The sequence below is a fragment of the Lactuca sativa genome, chromosome 2 (genome assembly GCF_002870075.4).
Source record: "Lactuca sativa cultivar Salinas chromosome 2, Lsat_Salinas_v11, whole genome shotgun sequence".
NCBI lineage: Eukaryota > Viridiplantae > Streptophyta > Magnoliopsida > Asterales > Asteraceae > Lactuca > Lactuca sativa.
This window is the reverse complement of record NC_056624.2, coordinates 25,240,862-25,262,526: the sequence shown is the minus strand read 5'-3', so window position 1 is coordinate 25,262,526 and position 21,665 is coordinate 25,240,862.

Here is a 21,665-nt window from a genome sequence, read left to right as displayed (position 1 = left end):
TGACTTTTCTATTCAATAAAAAAACTTAAGCCATTTCCATAAACTATGCTAAAATAATGAAGGACTTTTCTACCAATAATAACCTATTAAAAATGTATTAATTTTTAAAAACTTTATGGATGTACCAATTAGGGGCAGAACATAAAAGGGGATAGGGGGGCCATGGCCCCCAGGTTTTTTCTGTATTAAATACCTATAATTTCATATCAATAATTACAAATTTTGATTGATTAATTATCATAACAAACCGGCCCCTGTGGTTATTTATCTACTAAATACTAATAGCGATATAACTTAAACTTTAAAATATCAAAGCCAACATTGTTTAATTAGAAAACTTATAAGCTTAAACTAACTAATTACCTCAATAAAAATAACAAAAAACGAGCTATTAACCCGCTTCTTCAATCTTGACAACAATATTAAACTCAAAAATATTGCCTTCTTGAATCCTAGTAGCAGTAGGACCAGAAGATTATTGTTAGTTCTATGACCTAAAGTTAATTGCACGAAGTAAAAGTAAAGCTAAGTAAAATAGTAACCTGTAAAACTTCTCATCATACAACCATTTATTATTTCCCAAACAATGGTTATATATCTTCTATATTAATAATAAAATAATAAGTTATATGAATGATCTACTAATATATTATTTATGATCACAATCTATCTCTTTAATCATTACCGTATGATTCCTTTATAATAAAATAATTATTTTAGATATTTATTAAGTATTAAAAAAGTGATAAAAAATTTACATTTCAGTAGGGGAGAGATTATTTGGAAATGTCCAAATCTATTTATTAACTATAATTCGTTATTTTATTTTGTAAGATTAATTTATTATATAATTAGTTTCGTATTTTAATCTCTAGTTGTTTATCAAAAAAAAAATTAAAAGATTATTAATTTATTAGTTATTAGTTATTTGTTAATTGTTAATTAATTTTGTTTGGTGGTGTATATTCACATAAAGACAATTTAATATTGATGGGTTTTATAAAATAAAATAAAAAAGTTCTATTGTTTTTAGGGCTCTTGTTCCACCCCATGTATAGCACAAAATCAGAAACTTACCATTGGGTTGGAGACACAGGCCCATAAGTCCGGCTAATTCGGAAGTCTGAAATTTACAGATGGGCTATTCTAAATCCAAAACGGGCTATAATTCAATCTTGAAGCCTTGAAAAATAGGTGGATGAGAATAATGGTATTATAGTTTTTCGACAAATTAATGTCGGATTATTATATATTACCGCTAAAACACAAAGGAAATAGTCGATGCAGGATGTCATTTGGTGGCTTTTAGATTAATGGAATTGGAAGAGGAGGGAAAATAAGAGCTTATTATTATAATTTATTTGAGTCCAATGTTTCTATAGGCCTATTTTATGTGTTTTTATAGTGTAAAAGCAATAAGTTTTATGCGAATAAATTTTCTTACATCGGTTCTTGCTATGAGTCCAGTTTAAAGCCGTCAAACAAAGAAGAAATCATTGTTTTTCGGCAGATATAGATTATTATATGGGTGTTGTTTTAAGCTAATGCTATAAGTATGTTCATGTTTTTCCAATCTCACCTTGGACTTTTTTTCGTTACCTTTTTTTTGTTGTTTCCTTATTTTGTTTTTTGTTTTTATTTTTTAATTATTATTATTATTATTATTATTATTATTATTATTATTATTATTATTATTATTATTATTATTATAAATTTCGATAACCGTATAAATTCTGACAACATCCTAAAATTTCAGATGAAATTTTAAAATTTGGACGACATTAAAAATTTAAACGACATAATAAAATTCGAACGACTATATAAAACGGAACAAAAACAAAGTTTGTCTTTATTTATCACAGATATATTAATTGGTTTGGTATTACATTTGCGTGGTCTTCCGAATTTTAAAACGTTCTTGCGAACAACTATCTAAAACGTTCGAATTTTATAATGTCTTCCGAATTTATAGTGTTGTTCGAATTTTAAAATGTTTTCCGAATTTTATATGGTTATCGAAATTTATAATAATAATAATAATAATAATAATAATAATAATAATAATAATAAATAAAAGAAAAAAAGAAAAAAGAAAAAAAGAAAAAAAAATAATGGCAATTTAAATGTAAAAGATTGATTAGATTTATGTTAGGGGTAAAATTGGTTAAATGGTTACTTATAAAACAACCATGTTTTATGTACCCTTAATTTATTAAAATTATTTCATGCATCTTTTTTTTTTGTGTTTTGTTGTCTTTAATACATTTTTTGATTAGATATATTTTGTCATTTTGTTGTTTTTTGTTTTGTCTTTTTTGTCTTTTGTCTTTTTTATTGTCTTTTATTATTATTATTATTATTATTAAAGTTATTATATATATATATATATATATATATATATATATATATATATATATATATATATATATATATATATATATATATATATATTAAATTTGTGGACAAAAGGAACAGTAAAATTGACATATTTTGTCCAGTCCCTTGATTTACATATCCGGTCCCTGTATTTCTTTAAGAATTGCAGTTTTGCTCTGTTTTGGTCGCTGATTGCCCTCCTCTTTTTAAGAATTGCAGTTTGTCCCATGTGTTGATTGATGGCTGTTAATTAAAGGTCAAAGTTTGCTTTTTCATATTAAAAGTGGGAGGAGTTGATTAGTGTGAAGAACACGTGTCAAGTCTCTCTTTTACTTCCCCAACTTCTAATCAGATGTCTACACCTTTTCCACCGTTTAAGAGTTCCTCGCTTTTAAACCTTCTTTCAATCGGTTTCTATTGGGTGGTAGACCATTCCACCGTCTCTCTCACAATTGTCGCAACTTATGGCCTTATGCTTCTAGATCGATGCCTCCGATTACCTTCTAATCGACCGATGAGATCGACACATACTACTCCTTCCATGGCGGTTTAGGTAGAGGACCGTGGTGGTCGGATTTTAGTCCAGTGAAGCAGGAACCACCAATTTTGTACTGGACTCGATTTTGAAGGTAAACTTGAAACCCTAGAATTGATAGTTTCTATTGAGATCCTAAAATTTGTGATATTCGTCATATATGATTGAATTTTTTTTCCAGGTGGTTTATAATGGCCACTTTGAAGGAGGTTACAGAGCACAACAACTCCAAGCGCCGACAACTAACTCCACTTTGTTGGTCGTGACAGCATCTCTACAAGGTGGGAATAGTCACCGACTTTTGATGAGGTAAGAGGGTTGTATCGATGTGTTTTTTCACTGGGTGTGGAATCTCCGGTGCAACAAATCAGGTAGGATACAAGTATTTTTTTAATTTTATATTTCTATTACGATTGCAACGTCGCACTCCATAAACAGTGAATTCCCGTCTAATTACATCGATTGTTTGCGTTTGATACACATGCGTTTGATACTGTTCAACCCTAATTTCTTCAAGTCTTTCGTTCTGCTTAACAAACTTTTGAGAGGTAAGTTGTAAACCCTATGTATAAATTCTAAAATTACTTGGGTTTTGTTGTCTGCCTATGGAAATAACCTTTTGAATTTTTATTGTTACAAGATTACAAATCTACTCTTCTTATATACTTTAATTATTTAATCCTCTGTTTCAGATAGTTCATGTTGAAGAGGTTAACAATTTTCAACCAATTCGTATTGTAAAATGCAGAGTGAACACCATCTTTCCAGCTACCATCGCTTCAATGCCCCTGTTTTCATTCAGGTTATTTTTTTCTTTAATCCTCAAATTTGTCCGGTTGTCACACACAATTCTTCCTACTTTTCTTATTCCCCATCCTTGAGGTAAAAAACCTAACTTTTTAAGTTAATATCCAGCTTTTGTTTGAAGTTTTAAAGGCCTGTTAACTCATTTACGATTTCTGATTAAAGTCATTTGCTAAAGAGTGAACTGGTGAATGGTCTTACTAAGTTCTGACCTTCTATATCTGTCCCTTTTTTGTCCAAAAGAAACAACCAAGGACACACTCATCTAGACATTCATTTTTTTTCTGTGGTTACTTTGTTTCTTCAAAAGCCAATTAGGTACTTAAAGAAACAGTTAATCTGCCCTTTGATCCTTTTAATCTTATAGAGATTATGATAAGGCTTTATGGCTAAGCAATTATGTCTTTTCTTTTAGCTTCATGTTAATTTGATGGCTAAGCAATTATGTCGTTTTTTTGGTTTAAACAAATTTTCAAGTTATTTCTTGCTCTGATTTTTGCGTGGAGACAAGGACATTTTTTTTTTTTTTACATTGAGGCTTAGGAGAGATGATTGAGTGGGCATGTTTAACTAATTTGAAGGGTTTCATGGTTCAGAGTATTCACCTGATATGTTGTACTAACCACTCTCTGTTTCCTGTCTATATAGATTTGATGTGGTTTATCATGTTGAGGCTATTTCCTATTAATGTGGTATATAAATGTTTTTTTTTATCAATATCAACTTACTATTTTTTTTTCTGCATTTATATTGTATATAACTATGATGTTATATTTTTTTTGTTACCATAAGGTGGGCTGCTACTGTGCTATATCTAATGAGAGTAGTTTTCATTATACCATGACAAAGTCAACCTCAAGCCTTGACTCTTCCTTTTGTTTCATGATTTCAAGATTTGGACTTGAATAAAACCTCTTTTTTTTGCTTAAAGTAAGTCTAATTTTGTTGCAAATGCTCTTTTATTTATTAATTTTTCTTTTTTCAATATGTTTATTAACTGTTTTTATACTCTTTATTTACATGTTGTTTTAGACAAATGGAGCTCTAACTAAATAAATGCAACATTTTCTATATCACAACGCTTGTAGTACGTTGGACAACCTGGGTAATTTAAATGTTAAAAAATATACTTAACTTCAACATTACTTGAATATGTTTTTTTATTCTATGTTTGATCTATTTTGAGGATCATAAATACCCATATACATGGGAGTTTATAGTGCAATGTTGTAAAATAGAAATACGTTGGTATGTTTACATTAATTTTTTTAATAATGAATTGTACTTAATACCGGGATAAAGAAGATTATAGTCCATAATGATTTTGAATGAGGTTTTGGTACAAATTGTGTCACAATCACATATTCATTAAATTGTACGAATAATAGACCTATACGTTATAAGGGTAAAATAGTCGTTTAATTATTAAGACAATTGATTGAGACTAAAATATAAAAAAGCTTGAATAATTATGTCACATTTTAAAGTTGTTTCCTCATTCTACTTACTAAGATGACAATTGATTATTTTTGTCATTTTTTTTGCTACAGAGATAAATATCCTATTGTTGAATGTCTCAGGAAATAAGTTAAGCCGTAAGGGTGTTGGTATAATGGTTGATAGTGATGAGTATGCGATTTAATTGAGGTTAGGGGTATAATTGACAATTCATACATAAAGTTCCAGCCAAAACCATTACTTGTACTGCTAGGAGGGTTCTTTGGTAAGGAATAGTTTTCCAAGTTGTTTCAGCTTTATGTACAATCTAGGCCCAGGTTTGACTATTTAATGACAATTGTCTCATTCTTAACTTTGACAATAACCATATCTTTATTTGAAAAGACCAATAATCCAATTAAACAATTGTTGATCCAAATTTGGTACAAAGATTCTAGAGCCCTGTTTTTTTTTTTTTTCGGGCATCCGTCATGATTTATGCTCACCCCTTGGGCATCTTTCTGGGTCAAGGAATCTGGCGAGAGTTTTAGAGCCCATGTATGCACTGTATCTTGTATCCTGGTGAATTAGATTTGGATATTAGGACAACATCCACCAAATGGCAATATACTTTCTTATCTTTCAGTATTATAGCAACATTCATGATTTCTTTCCTTTTTATGATTGATAAACAAATAGAAGTTCATTGTTGTTTCTTGCATTTAGCATTTATCATTTTCTTTATAAAAAAACAACCAATGAGTTATCTAACATGCGTACACATATAGAAAAAAAATCAACAAATGTTTTCATATACTAACACGACTGAAAAAATGACAATTGAAGTTATCTGGACCAGGGGCTGATTCAGGTAGTTTTCTTATTAATTCTCTATTGTTTGTAATATTTTCTCTAATTTTTTAAGAAATAAATTTTCGGGATTTTGATTATTTCAGTGGATGTATTTGATCCCTAACCAGGTTGTTCAACAAACATGAAGTTGGTGCAATCCCCCGATGGCAAAATGTGGTTGTATGGAGAGGTTCATGGCAAAATTTTGAAGTCCGTTTACTGGGTTCGGACGATAATAATATCATAATTCATCGCGTTGAAGGCTATAATAATTAGGGCTTATAATTTTGTTTTCTACTCTACTTCTGGTGCATAGGCCTGTACCATTTGTAAACTTCTAACATGAAGTACAACACAAATTTGAATTTTTTCTCCGTTCTCTATCTTTAGTCGTTGATTTCACCATATCTGCAAGCAATTAAGTATAAGAAATGAAATACCAACGTACTTTACTTAATTACTATGACAACAAATTAAAAATAACGTGCCCTTCTAACTCACGCAACGCGTGGGAAACCCATCTAGTTATTATTATTAGTATTACTATTATTATTATTATTTTAGAAAAATTGATTTGATTATATATCTCTTCAATAGTCTGAATGAAAAAAAAATAACAAAATGATAGTCTTAATGAAAAAATAACACAAAGAGAGTCTCAATGAAAAAAAATAATATATGAATAGTCTGAACGACAAAATAACACATAGATAATCGGAATAGAAAAACAATACAAGGATAGTTAGAACGAAAAAAAAAAGTAACACACTGATAGCCTAAATGAAAATAAAAATAACACAAAAATAATCCGAACGAAAAAAATATAATAATAATAATAATATGTATTTATTAAAAATAATGAAATCAAAAAATAAGCAAAATAAATAAAATAAATAAATAAAACATAAGGATAATCCAAACGAAAAAAAATAATATTATGTGTTTATTAAAAATATTAAAAACAAAAAAAAAAAAAACATTAAGAAAACAAAACAAGAAAAACAGCAAAAAGACAAAAAGAATGATAAAAATAAAAATTTTGGAGGTACATAAAAAAAAGTTATATATATACTACATAAAAAACATGAAGGAAATAGTGATCACATGATTGTTTCCATGAACGACTTGTTCATCAAAAAATGAAAAATGATAAGAGAAAAAGGAATCTACAAAAATTGATGTAATTAAAATAATAGATAAAACTTCATAAATGATGTTTTTTTTTTTTTTTTTTTTTTTAAATCTAGGCATTAAAAATCTTCATTAAAGATTCATGTGGTTTTCAATTTTTATGGTTGTTGTTGGTCATTTACCGATCTAAAAAAACATTATTTAGCCTTTTCATTTCTTTTTATATTTTTCTTTACGGGTAGTTTAGAATTTTTATTGATATTGATATTATTATTAAATCAAAAAAGGGTTCCACCATTCACACCACTTTCTACACCATAAGTATCCACTATTTCCCACCCTTTTCACTCTCCCTTCTTCCACCACTAACTACCACCGTCTTTATTTGATCACACCTTTTTTCCTTCTTCCTTCTTCCATCACCACCATCTTTAAACCCACATGGTGATCAATACAAAGGAAAAAAACAAGCTTTTGCTACAAAATATACACAAACTCATACCAAGTGGCTATCCCATGTTCTTCCCTTTCTTTATTTGATCATACCTGCAAATCCAAGACCTACTGAAACACGAGTTATGTTGTTGAACTAGTCCATTTTCCATGGCTTCCAAATTAATATCCTTTAACTATTTTCTAAATCAAAAACATCATCACGTCTTTAACATTTCAAACATTTTCCATATTAAGCAACAATTATAATCACCTTTTGGATTCAATCAAACAAAACATATACGAGTGCATCAGGTTGAAGAAGTAGATGACCGAGCAAAATTCTAGATATGAGAAATAGAAGAAACCACTTGAAAGAAGACATGAAGGACTGTGCCCGATAATACACTGATGGATAGGTTTTTAGGGAATCCAGGCTTTGAATCCAACTTCGATTCTGCAGATCATCGATGACTTTTAGAGAGGCTTCCCGCAGTTGCATCCCTTGAGACTCGTAATGTTCCATTATCTCCTGTGCCCTCAACAACTTCTTCTTTGCTAATCCTTTGCTCCTTCATTGGCATCCAAGGTCAAGTGCCCTAATTTCGGTGGGATGATTTTTACACTTGTCTATTGCACCTCAACATCTCAAATATGGTTCCCTAATTTCTTAAATAAATTTTTGGTAATCGGTGTGTTAGGGGCATTCGATGGTGGTCTCTAGTGCTTGCTTCAAGTTTTCATATATGATGCATCATAAATACCGTTTGGTTCTCGTAGTTTTTGACGTTACCTTGATTTGGTGGTGTTTTGCTCAGAAAATGAAGAGAAATGAAGAGGGTGTTTGGGATTACATTTGAAATGACTTTTTGACTTTTAACTTTCCCAAAAAGTCAAAAAGTGTTAAAAGATGTTTGGGGAATACAAAAGTTCTTTTCAAAATAATTTTTTGTAAAGAAGAAGATGGGTTTTCAAAAGTCAGAAAAATGTGACTTTTTGTGACTTTTAGACTTTTAAAAGCTAAGTTACACTCAAATGTCAAGAAATGCAACCCAAACACTTTTTAAAAACAACTTTTGGTTTTGGCCTTCTCAAAAGCTAAAGTCAAAAATATTTTTTACAAAAATAACTTTTAAGATTAAAAAGTAATCCCAAACACCCCTGAAGCCTCGGTGATACAGAGACACAAAAGGGGCGATAGTGAGGTTTTGTTTTGGAGAATAATAGGGGGTAAAGTTTTTATTTATTTATTTATTTTTCTTTTTTTCAAACTAAATTTAAATAAAGAAAATTAAAAAAAGGATAAATAAGTCTGTTTAGGTACGCACCATATAGTAAAGTGAATTGAATTGTATCTTGATGTATATGTATACAGAGTTTAAATACAAGAGGAATAGAACTCGATGTGAGATATTCTCTCCTATACCTATGCTAATGCTATTGACTAAGACTTTCTCAAATGTGATAATATACATGTTTATTATATACATATTTATTTTACTAGTGCTATTACCCCCCCCCCCCCCCCCCCCTAACAAGCTGGAGGATGGGATGAATTTGAAGCTTGGATCGAATAAATAGTAATGTCTCCTTTCCCAATGGTTTTGTAAATATGTCTGCGAGTTGGTCCGTAGACGAGACATGATAGATTTTTAATTGACCAGATTCAACTTGCTTTTTAATGAAGTGAAAATCCAAAGCAATATGCTTTGAACGTGTACTGATGACAAGATTCTTGGTCATGAAGATGGCGCCAAAATTATCACATAATAACAGAGGAGGACAATGAATAGAAGCTTGAAGATCAACAATTAATTGCTTAATCCATAGCAGTCAATGGTGGTATACGCTAATGCTCGATATTCTACTTCAGTGCTTGAACGAGAAACAACTATTTGCTTGTGAGAGGTCCAACTGATTAGATTTTAGATATGAACGATTGAAAATCCGTATTAAGAGCGACTATCATCAAGGTCTGAGTTCCAGCCAGAATCAGAAATTGCATGCAGAGCTTTTGCTTTGGTAGGTTTGAAATGAAAACAATGAGTTAGTGTCCCATTAATATATCGAAGAATGTGTTAGATAGTTTGTCAATGGCGATTTGTGGGAGAGTGCATGAATTGGAAGACACGGTTGACCGAATAAGCTATGTCTGGTTTTGAGATAGTTGCATATTGTAAAGAGCCTACAACTTGTCGATAAAGTTTCAGATCGGAGAAACGATCACCATATTTGATAAGGCTACTAGAAGGATCTATAGGTGTAGCTATTATATACATGTTTGTTTTAATAGTGCTAAAAACTAAGATAGAAATTGAAAACTATAGGAACATGAAGTTTTTTGAAGTTAGGGATTAAAACACAGCTTTTGGAAAACCATAAAAACCATTTATGATGGTTTGTTAAAATAGTATCGCAATTTGAATATGACATTCGTATGCAAAATTTGAAATCCATTTAGATAAAAGCTTTATATATATATATATATATATATATATATATATATATATATATATATATATATATATATATATATATATATATATATATATATATATATATATATATATATTCAGTTATTTCAGTTAGTCCAAATTTTCGTTATTCACATCTTCAACACATTTAAAATTCAGGAAATGGAATTTAAATCAATTTTCTTCAAAGAAAATATTTGAAAGAAACTCAAAATGATTAGAATTTTAATAATATCGTATTGGGTTGTTAGATATTTAGAGAAAGTAACATTAGAGACGTGATACAACCTCTACTACATCACTATGTAAGAACATACGACCATGGCATTGAACCATATTGTTTTCACTCACGGCTTCTTTTATCGTATGAAACATGAATGATCAAATAGGGGGCGAAAACCAAAGAAGTAGTGGGATTGACCATAATTGTAAGAATATATTGACTTTCTTTTGTTTTTCTTTATTTCAAAATCCGTACTTATGATCACTTTTTATAGCCTAAAGGGTTACTTTAATGTATTAATACTCTCCCCCAAGTGATATTTAGCTATCCCAAATAGAGTCAACTTATGAAGCGAACAATTACTTTGGAGACATGACTAAACATTGCTCCAGCCTTTTTCCAAGGTTGTTGATGAACTTTAGATTATGCTTGATTGGATTTCTCGTTATATCATGGGTTGTCATGTTTTTCACCAGAATTCGGTAGCGATTTGCTGAAGAACCCACCGATTCACCAGGAGAAGTTCTAAACGTGTCATAATCATTCATCACAAATGTCATCCTCTTGTCTTTGACATTTTCTGAACCCTCAAACAAATATTTAAGTGTATCCCATATATCCTTAACAAATTTACACAACTTAATGTGTTCAAAGAGAGATGGAGGGATAACAAATACTAGTTCGGAAAACGCAACGTTGTCTGCACACATATTTTCTTTGTCCATTAAAGTTGGTGGAGCAGGCGGAACTTCTTGACCTGTGAGATTTGCAGTAATATCTCACATAGCTTGTCGAGTAGGAACATAAAGACCATCAGTGGTTGATCTCTTAATTTCAGAATCTTTATCTTTTCCTTTCAAGAATCTCTCCATTCTCGTCTTCAAATGATCATATTCTTCAACAATCAACAATGGGGCTCTTGGTGGGAAACCCACACTTTTGGTGATTTGAACTGAATTCAGTGGTTGATTAGGTTAAGAGCAGCCATTGTTGTGTCGTTTTTAGCACATGTGGTATATAGAAGAACTTTTATCCAGATACAAAAATGATTAAGAAACCAACGTATTCTTAATCAATGATAATCTTATCATGTGGATTCAACGTAAAACCATACAAGCTATGGTACCAATTGATAAGAAAGGATCTCTTCAGGATATTGCATGACAAGGTTCAATTTCTTAAACGTTGATTGAACAACAATAATGAAGGCTGGTAACATGTAATGTAACGCCCGTGTTTCTAGGCTAGACATTAATATTGACATAATGTTCTAGGTTAACCTTTGTAACTCATTTAGAAGAAATAAAAAGGAATTATGTGAATATTATGTGTTTTATGCTTAATTATTAGGGTTTAATTAATTAAGAATAAAAATGAGTATCAAAAATAAATATTAGATAAAGCAGATATCTATTAAGAAAGTTGTAGTGATCGTGACAAGGATTACGGATATATAAAGAATGTCGAAATCCGAGTTATAACGAAGAAGTTATGACCTGTGGAAGTTTCGCGACAAAATCAGCACGGTGCCGATTGTCGTAAAAAGTGAGTTTTTGATAAACTACTTTTTAGCAATGGTGATCTAAACGAAAGTCGTAGTGTTCGTTGAGTATGTATAAAAAGAACGTCCAAATCTGACTTCGTATGAGGAAATTATGATTTTTCGAAGTTTCGGCTTAGTAGTAGACAACTGAAAACTCAAATTTTAGATCAAGTGATTTTTAGCTGACACGACCTAAACGAGAATCGAAGGTCTCGTCAATAGTAGCACACCTGTAAAAAGAAAAGAAAACGGACGTCGGATGAAGAAGTTATGAATTTTTAACGGATTTCCTGTCCCGGTCTGTTAAAAATGATAATATAAAAATTAAAGTTAAAATTAGCCAACGAAGTCTAAACAAAAGTTGTAGAGCGTAATTTTACCTACGCGTGCATATAAAGAACGTCAAAAACGGAGCTCGTATGCGAAAGTTATGGATTTTACAAGATTGGGCACAATATTCACGAATTTCCGCATGAATAGTGCCAGCCACGTCACCCTCGCTCCGAGCTGGCCATATATCTGAAGCAGCTGCATGGCGCATCCGAGAAGCGACGCGTGTCGCTAAGGTGTTCGAAGTCGATATGTCTTCGATGCGTTGAAACCCTGCATGCGCACCCCGTGTCACTGTGATCCATCCGAGCTTCGCAGGTGCCACGAAACCCCTCCTCCTCGGACCCGGACTTCGGTCCAATCAGCGATCAGCAGCGAGGCCCTCGCACGTGCGATTCATGTGTTGACCCTTTGGATCTGCTACCGCGTGGCTTCTCTTCAGCCGTCCGATCAGCACCCTCCCCCTATAAATAGAAGGCATGCGAGATTGCTCGAGTACTTTTAGGAAATTAGCAATTTTGACCCCCTTTTCAATATTTTAGCTATTTTCACTTCCCCCAAGGGCCCGGTACTATACCAAATGCCCGGAACTCGTCCCAGAGTGCCTGGGAAACCGGGGAAATTTATTTTTTCGGTTTCGAAGCCTGACCCTCGCAGAGCCCGATTTCTCAATAAAACTCCCGATTTTATTAAAAGCGATCGTTTTATGCAACGAAGTGCTGCCCGATTACCGTTAAATCAAGTGAGTGTGTAGTTACTTTCACCTTACACATAGATATGAAGTATTTTATATAAAATACATGCTATGTGAATATATATTGTTTGTTTATTTGAGATGGATATTGAAGGAATGATTTATACATGTTTTTAAATAATTTTAAACTGTATATGTATTTTATCTACAAAAATGTCGGATAAAACATGGGTAGATAAAATAGTGGGTGTGTGATGAAAGGCGAGTTGGATAGATGAGATGATCAGTGATATAGATCATGAGTTAAACAGTGGGTGTGTGATGAAAGGTGAGTTGGATAGATGAGATGATCATTGATATAGATCATGAGTTGAGACTGAGTGGTGAAACATGATAAAAGCCTTACCCAAACGTTGGCGTGAGTGGTGCAATATGAGAAAAGCCCTTACCCAAACGTTGGCGTACGTCATTCAGCAGAGTATGGATGACAACCATGGACTATTCTAGATGATATGTGGAACACTAGCAGGCTTGCAACCTGTAAGTGTGTGAACTATATGTTCATCAGTTGTACTCTAAAAACCCATTGACATGTATTGCGCGGGGGGGGGGGGGGTGGGGGCTCTCATGGGAAATAGTGTCGATAAATAAGAGCTATGGACTTAGCACATGGCGACGATGTGACTTCGTGCCTATTTGACATAAATTGCTAAAGGAAAGCAATGTTGTCACCCTGATGTTTGTCTTATTGGACATAATTTGCAGAGGAAAGTAATGTTGTCACCATATTGGTTGTTTTATGTTAGGATGTCTTGTTTAACATAAATTGCTTAGGAAAGCAATGTAGTCACCCCTAGTGAAAATCCTTAGGCTAGGTCCCTTGTGATAGTTGTTTTAGGGACGTAAAGCGAGGATAATGGGAATGATTAATTAGGGTTATTTTGGTTAATGAAATTAATAAATTTATTGTTGATTGAGAACTTAATAAGTTTATTATTTATTGTGGGTTGAAAACCTTATATGCTCACCAGGCTCCAAAGCCTGACCCACTCAGCTTTTTATATTACAGGTAGTGGACCCCGAGCATAGTCGGATGATGATGAGTGACATTTGGATTATAGGCCAGTAGTTGTAAATAACTGTTGTAAGGCTTATAATGTCTTGTTTATGCTTTTGATCTGTATCGAAACATGACATCCCGAGGTTTGATATGAAATGAAAATATACATTTCTTAAAGAAAGGTTTTGAAAAACTTTTATCATGTTTTGTTTTGGGAACAAATTCCGCAACTATAACACCCAAAGTCAGGAAGGCCAAGAAAGGAAAGAAAACCCAAATTTTAAGGGACGACTCGGCGAGTCCGAGCGGGATCCGGGTCGAGAAGTAAGTGACCGACTCGGCGAGTCGGCCAAGGAGACTCGGCGAGTCTGGTATGTGCGAGGAAAACCCTAAATTCGGGACTTGGAGCCTATTTAAACATCTCATTCTCTCCCCTAGGGTTCCTTTACTGCCTCTTTCACCTAGAACATCGAACCCTAAGCCCCATTGTTGCACATTCAAACTTCCAAGCCATTTTTTGAGTGATTTGAAGGAAGAACAAGAAGGGGAATCATTGAAGCTTCAAGGATTGGCCTTAGATCTGAAGATTGGGGAAACGTTCTGAGTTATTGAAGGTATTAAGTCGTTTCCCTCCTTTAGATCTATTTTGGTTGTGAGTTTTGGGTTTTTTTTAGCCATGATTAGCTACCCCTTTTGAGTTAGAAGCCATATCTGAAGTTGCTACTTCGGATCTAAGCATATTATGGTCTTGAGAAGCATAAAGTATATGTCCTTGAGATTATTATGGAGCCTTTTTGCCTTAAACCCTAGTTTATGGTGTATTTTGCCTAGATTTCCTTCTCTACACGTAAAGTTTGCAACTTTACGTGAGGAATAGGCTTGGGAAAGGTAGATCTACAGTTTGGAGTCCATGCATGACTCAAAAGTCCTCTGCATGTATGAAGATCTGAATGGACTCGGCGAGTAGCATGAATATTTGGAGGAACTCGACGAGTCGGATTAACAGCTCGTCGAGTCGGATGAAGTTGGGCAGGAACTCGGCGAGTTGGAAGAACAACTCGGTGAGTCTGTTGAAGGTTGTCTTGGACTCGGCGAGTCTATTCTGGGACTCAGCGATTCAGGTCGCGAAACCCCAAACCCTTCGAGTTGAGACTCGAATCTGTGAGTCGAGTGGAGACTCGGTGAGTTGGACAGGTCAGGACTCGGAAATCGGTAGACTCAGCGAGTCATGGACTGACTCGGCGAGTCGAGTCGCGAATGGAAGGACTCTGAACATATGAACTCACCGAGTCAATAGGGTGACTCGGCGAGTAGGGTTGACCTGGAAGGTTGACTTTGACCAGGACTTTGACTTTGACCAGAGTTGACTTGGTTGTCTTTCGGGGGTCAGTTAGACTTAGTGTTGCATTGATATGGGTAGCTCGGGGAGCGAGTGGAGCAGGAATTCAGAGAGTTGACGGGCAGCAGCTAGTGGGTTCATCAGCAAGTTCAGCCAGTGCAGGTGTGTTTCCCTTTGTGTGAATGGGTCTACGGCCATAATGTCGGCCCATGTAGTTTTGAGTAGAAGACCCGGGGGTTAGCCCTAGGCATAGTATGCTAGTATGTTTTTCAGGATGAGGTCCAATAATAACGGGCGGGTGCCTAAGGAATGGTTTATGTAATAGTTTATACTTGTTGTCTGTGTGATACTTATATGTGCTTGGTAGGGAGGTGAGTGTGGGCGAGGTCCCGTAACTCACCAATAGCAGAGTGTGGATGGTGTTCCACATCTCATTAGCAGCAGATCAGGGGCGAGGCCCGAGTTAGGAAGAGAGTGAGTGTGGGCTGGGCCCGTATCTCACAATCAGTATGAGCATGGATGGGGTCCATGACTCATCAGTAGCAAGACAAGGGCGAGGCCTAGTGCCAGGCGAGGCCTTAGGACAAGATTTGTTAGTATGTGTTTAGCTTATGTGATGTGATATGTTTATGTGCTATTATATGTTAGCGGGCGGGGCCCTGTGACAGGAGAGGCCTAAGTGAAACAGATCTATATCCGAGTGGGGCTCGAAGCCAGGCGGGGCCTGGAGCGGCGGGGCCGTTGTAGCGGGTGAGGCCCGAGGTCGGGGGCGAGGCCCAGGATAGCAGGTGTGGCACAGTATGTGCAGTATGTGGTTATGCATGGTATGTGGTAGGGTGGGGAACTCACTAAGCTTCGTGCTTACGGTTTTCAGTTTTGGTTTCAGGTGCTTCCGGTAGCGGAGGGAAGAGCTCGGGGTGATCGCAGGGCACACACCATAGATTAGACATCCTGGGAAGGTTTACTCTGATAACGAACATGTGTTTTGGAAATTAATACTTTGACTATGTTTTGGAATGATGACTTTGCTTTAAAATAATGTTTTATTAAAAGAAATTGTTAGTCTTGAATTTTGGGAAGTTACAAGTTGGTATCAGAGCCTTGGTTTGAGGGATTCGGATATACTCTCGGGTGTGCCTGAACTTAAAATGAGGGGTTCGATAAAAAGTTTTCAAAAATGAGAAGACAGTTTTGTAAAAAGGAGGTTTTTAGAATGAAACAGTTTTAGAAAAGCAAAAGAATTCAGAAAGAAAAGAACTTTGAAAAGTGAAAAGGGGTGTGGTGCATGCAATCAGCCGAGCTCAAGTAAGTACCCCAAAATACCAATACCAGTTTATGTTATGATTATCAGTGAATAGAACAACATGCTAGATTAGGACTAAGGATCTAGGGATGATGCCTTATGCGTCTGTTATATGTGCTTTTGAGCTGCATGATAGTGTTGATTAGACAGTAGTAGGATAGCCTGTTTAGGTTATGCCTGAGTCTATGAGTTTGTGTTGCATACTAGTTCAGATTCTTGCTATGTGGATATGATTGCTTGAGTATGTTATGGTTAGATTTTCCCTTGTCTGAATGCTGCTTGCTTTGTGCATTGTGGGATTCTGAGTGATGGGAGTTAGCCATTAGGTGGATACGACATGTCACATGTGATCAGGGTTAAATAATCTCAGAGTGCTGGATTTGGTCCTATTGCGCAGCTCTTGTTTGAGTCCAACCGTTGTAGGGACGAGTCTTTTACTTGAAGGATTATCTGAGCCTCGTCACATGTGATGGTATCCAGGTGATGGCTAATTGGCATCACAAGGATACCTTCAGTAGCTGAGGACTGGTTTAAGTTGAGTCAGAGGTTTCCCTAGGCCCTAGGGTAAGCCTAGGATGAGATAGTGCTGGGAGCAATAGTAGTGGATAAGGGACCTAGTGGAGTCGAAGCAATTCCTGAGGAAAGTACGGATGGATGTGGAAGGTAGTATAGGCCCGTACTCCTGAAAGTAGAGGATCCGTACTCGATTCGGGAAAGGCCGAGACAAGATCAGAAACCTGGTAGGGTGTGTGTTTGGTCTTGCAGCAGTGATAAGTATTATGATAAAGGATGTATTATATTTTCTTTCAGCATGGTGACGTTGCGAGAGAGACCAGCGGGCGGATCAGGCGCCGGAGAGGGATCAGGCTCGGGTTCAAGGGCCGAGCAGCTCGAGGAGCGAACGAGGGAGTTGATATCTGCCGAGGTTACGCACAATATTCTAGATCAGACTCCTGTGATCTTTGGCACGGTCAAGGAGGGTATACTGGAGATTTTGGATGAGAGGCTGGGAGCCTTCCGTACCGAGATGATGGCTTTGATGGGAGCACGTACCTTGACATTTCGAGAGTTCAAGGCTTGCGGGGCACCAGATTATCATGGGGCTAGGGACCCCATCGCTAGCAGCAGATGGTTGGCTGATGTTGCCAACGCGTTCCGTACAAGCCGGTGTCCTAAGGAGGACAAGGTCAGACTCGCTTCCTGTCTTCTGAAGGACAGAGCGAGGGATTGGTGGGAGGAGATTGGTCATGCTCTGGGGGATGATGCCGCGTTGGACGCGATGACTTGGAGCGATTTCCCGTCTAGGTTCAGGGCGGAGTTTTCGCCAATTATTGAGGTGCAGCAATTGGCACGGGAGTTTCAGGATTTGATGCAGACCACTGAGACTGTGGCGGAGATCACCGCCAAGTTCAGGGAGAGGGCTCTTCTTGTATCGCAATATGTCGCAGATGAGGAGATGAAGAAGGTCCGATATCATGAGATGTTGAGGACGGACATCAGGGAGTTCGTGAGTAGGTCCGACTATAAAACGTTGGAAGATATGATTTCTCGGTCCAGAGAGAGGGAAATTGATTTGGAGCAGATCCGGAAGAGGAAGTCGGATGTGGTTCATGTAGCCGCAAGTTCGGGCAAAAGGCCCTAGGGATCGGATTCGAGATCGAGGGATTATCAGGACCACAGCCGATGCGGGAAGTGTGGCAGGGCGCACGGGGGTGTGTGCAGGAGTGGTAGCGGTGGTGAGTCTGGCTGCTTCAAGTGCGGTCGGACTGGTCATTTCAGCAGGGATTGTACTGCTACCACCACACAGGGATCAGACTTGATATGTTTTCACTGCAATCGACGGGGCCACAAGAAGGCCCAGTGCCCCAGTTTGTTTTCAGCAGGACGGGTGATGACACCTACCCCTGTAACTTTGAGGATCACAGACAGCCGTCAGGTCTGTGCAGAGGCGCTTGCGGTAGGAGGCAGGGATTTTTAGATGACTACTTTGGAGGCACGAGCAGCATCGGACGTTGCAGGTATGCGATTTCCGTTTTCAGTTCTTTTATACGTGCATGATTATATTGTTATGGTTCTGCATCATTATCGGTATGAGTATTTTATTTTTGTGCGGCTTGCTTGTGATCGAGTTATATGCCATCTGCATACCTTGGATATTTGAATGATAGTTAAGGGATGTGCTCTATTGGGGAAGGTTGCTTAGGATGCAGTAACTGTAGCATGCCTAGGAGGAACTTGGTATGTCTCGCTAGTTCGGAGCCGTAAAATTTTGGAAATGGATTGGTTAGATCCCTAGCTATGGTAAGCTTGGGGTTCCTCAGCAGGTTGATTATAGAATAGTAGCGAGGATTGGGATTTCTTTTCGAGCATTGAGCAGCAAGGGTTAAGCAGGATCGAAGTGGGGGAGAATCCTCCGAGCATGCAGAGGTAAGAGCATGCAGATGCAGAATGAGTGTGCAGCCTCCGAGAAGGAAAAGAAGTGGTACAACGTTGATGGATTGAGGAGTTCAGGGTTAGGAGTTTGAGAAACTCCCCCTTAGCCAGTGCGTGTATTGGTGTTGGTTAGTATGTGGTTGGAGATTCAGGTGGGAGGATCACCTGTAGGACTCGAGTGAGTCATAAGGAGGATCTTGAGAACTAATAGCACGGGGTGCTTTCGTATTAGCAGTCAGTGGTGGAAGGTGTTGTAAGACTACGGGGCAGCCGTAGCATTCACTAGCAGTCAGTGGTGGAAAGTGTTGTAAGACTACGGAGCAGCCGTAGCATTCACTAGCAGTCAGTGATAGAAGGTGATGTAAGACCGCGGGTAAGCCGTAGCATACCATAGTAGCTTCGTTGGCAGAGTTGGGGCGAGGCCCTTGTCTCCTAGTGATCAGATAGGGATCAGGAAGGGGTAGTGGATGAGAATGATAGGGAGTTTGCCTATATAGCCCTAGAGAGGTGAGACATTGGGAGAGGCCGCTCCAGGATATAGTTGGGTGAGACCCATGGGCGAGGCCCGTATGAGAATAGCAGTATAGGTGAGACCTTAGAGTAGGGTTGCTCAGTAGTATGGTTGGGTGAGACCCATGGGCGAGGCCAGAGCGAGAATGGCTAGACAAGTAGGACTAGAAGGATAGAGGCGGGTGAGACTCGTGGGCGAGGCCCGTGAGTTTTAGCAGCACAGGTGGGACCTGGTAGGGACCTTAGTGTCAAGATAGGGGATCGGGGATCCCAGGAATTGTAATGCCTGTATGGCAGAATAGATTGAGCGGTTATAGGTGGTTGAAGTTCTTCGAAAGTCGCTGGAAGCGACTAGGAGTTGTGTTGGGTCTAATTACCGGTGGGAGCCGGTAATCCAGATATTGGTAGATTGGTAAGGACCAGGTTGGTCTCAGTTCATGCGGAATTCAGATGAGGAATAGCAGAATTTCCAGTCAGTAGCAGTGCAGGTATGCAGCGTATGGTGGAATTCAGTTAGTTGATTGTGGGGTGCTCAACACCAAACTATAGTAGAAAGAAATGCCAAGTGGATATTGGCGATAATGACCCGTACTGGAAGTAGCGGGAGTAATAGATTTGGTGAAGATAGGATCTTTACAGTGGCAGAGGAAGTAGTTGGTTATGGAAGGATGCCCTGGAAAGGGCAGAAATCGCACAAGGAAAGAGGGGGTGAACCCTTACAGATTCAGTTGCAGTACTCGGAGAGTACCAGAAGGATTTTAGGTTGAGTAAGTGGTGTTTCCAGGATGTTCAGGGTCAGAGTTGACCCGAGATTATTTTCCGCAAGGATTGATGTAAGTCAGAATGACCGGGCGGAAGACCAGTGAAGGTAGGCAGTTGGCGTTGGGGTAATTAGTCAGGTATGGGGCGCAGATCGCAGGCGGTGGGCCATAGCAAACTTCGAGGACGAAGTTTAGTTTAAGTGGGGGAGAGTTGTAACAGCCAAAGTCAGCAAGGCCAAGAAAGGAATGAAAACCCTAATTTTAAGGGACGACTCGACGAGTCCAAGGAGGAACTCGGCGAGTCCGAGCGAGATCCGGGTCGAGGAGTAAGTGACCGACTCGGCGAGTCGGCCAAGGAGACTCGGCGAGTCTGGTCTGTGCGAGGAAAACCCTAAATTCGAGACTTGGAGCCTATTTAAACGTCTCAATCTCTCCCCTAGGGTTCCTTTACTGCCTCTTTCACCTAGAACATCGAACCCTAAGCCCCATTGTTGCACATTCAAACTTCCAAGCCATTTTTTGAGTGATTTGAAGGAAGAACAAGAAGGGGAATCATTGAAGCTTCAAGGATTGGCCTTAGATCTGAAGATTGGGGAAACGTTCTGAGTTATTGAAGGTATTAAGTCGTTTCCCTCCTTTAGATCTATTTTGGTTGTGAGTTTTGGGTTTTTTTTAGCCATGATTAGCTACCCCTTTTGAGTTAGAAGCCATATCTGAAGTTGCTACTTCGGATCTAAGCATATTATGGTCTTGAGAAGCATAAAGTATATGTCCTTGAGATTATTATGGAGCCTTTTTGCCTTAAACCCTAGTTTATGGTGTATTTTGCCTAGATCTCCTTCTCTACACGTAAAGTTTGCAACTTTACGTGAGGAATAGGCTTGGGAAGGGTAGATCAACAGTTTCGAGTCCATGCATGACTCAAAAGTCCTCTGCATGTATGAAGATCTGAACAGACTCAGCGAGTCCTTGGAGTGGACTCGGCGAGTAGCATGAGGATTTGGAGGAACTCGACGAGTGGGATGAACAGCTCGTCGAGTCGGATGAAGTTGGGCAGGAACTCGGCGAGTTGGAAGAACAACTTCGCAAGTCTGTTGAAGGTTGTCTTGGACTCGGCGAGTCAGGTCGCGAAACCCCAAACCCTTCAAGTTGAGACTCGAATCAGTGAGTCGAGTGGAGACTCGGTGAGTTGAACAGGTCAGGATTCGGAAATCGGTAGACTCGGCGAGTCATGGACTGACTCGGCGAGTCGAGTCGCGAATGGAAGGACTCTGAACATATGAACTTGCCGAGTCAATAGGGTGACTCGGCGAGTAGGGTTGACCTGGAAGGTTGACTTTGACCAGGACTTTGAATTTGACCAGAGTTGACTTGGTTGTCTTTCGGGGGTCAGTTAGACTCAGTGTTGCATTGATATTGGTAGCTCGG